Raw genomic sequence first — 764 nt, 5'->3', positions numbered from 1 at the left:
CCCCAGGGGTCAAATGCCAGCCGCACTGGGGGCCGACTCAGTAATGCATCCTCGATTTGGCTTTTTCTTCTTCCCCATTTCACCTGTCTCTCCCTCCTGCTCCTGGGGATCACGTTCCTAAATCAGCTCCCCAGTTGGGAGTCTGCCTCAGGCTCTGTTCTGGGGGGAATCCAGGCTGAGTTTCCAAAGGCCCATAGCTGAGAATAATCTACTGTTTTGATAAAGTGGAGTAACTCCTGTGTGAAGTTCTCACTCCCCTGCATTCAGAGATGCTTTCTGGAGGGGTAAGAAGGCCTGTGGAGGGACTTCCCTGGTGGTGCAGTGGATAAGACTCTGCACTCCCAATGCAGGGGTCCAGGTTCGATCCCTGGTCAGGGAACTAGATCCCACATGCATGCCGCCACTAAGGAGCCCACGTGCTGCAACTAAGGAGCCGGCAAGCTGCAACTAAGGAGCCCGCCTGCCGCAACTAAGACCCGACACAACAAAATAAATCAAAATAAATATTTTTTTGAAAAGAAGAAGAAGGCCTGTGGAATGGGGGAAGCTCTGAGGAGCCTTGCTCGGCCCCAGGGAGGGGGTGTTAGAAGAAGGTCTGTAGCTGGGGGAGATAAGTGAGAAGCCTGTGCTGGTAGGTGGGGGTGTCGACCAAAACCCATCACACTGGTGCGGGGGTGTGGGTAGTTGCTCCTGGGGGTGTCCTGTGCCTGCAGAGCTGAGTTCTTCTCTGCACAAAGGTCTAGATGGAGAGGAATTGACCCAGG

At 54.2% G+C, this 764-nt stretch overlaps 1 non-coding gene across 1 annotated transcript; it reads left to right on the top strand.

Annotated features, from left to right (window-relative positions):
• Positions 1-307: 307 nt before the first annotated feature.
• TRNAG-CCC lies at positions 308-379 on the top strand. Its single transcript has one exon. It is a non-coding gene; the product is annotated as a tRNA-Gly (tRNA).
• Positions 380-764: the final 385 nt, after the last annotated feature.

The sequence above is a fragment of the Monodon monoceros genome, unplaced genomic scaffold (assembly GCF_005190385.1).
Source record: "Monodon monoceros isolate NGI ecotype Baffin Bay Population unplaced genomic scaffold, NGI_Narwhal_1 Super_Scaffold_21, whole genome shotgun sequence".
In the NCBI taxonomy this organism is placed as follows: domain Eukaryota; kingdom Metazoa; phylum Chordata; class Mammalia; order Artiodactyla; family Monodontidae; genus Monodon; species Monodon monoceros.
Note: the sequence above shows the minus strand (reverse complement) of the source record. Positions and strands in the feature narration are given on the sequence as shown.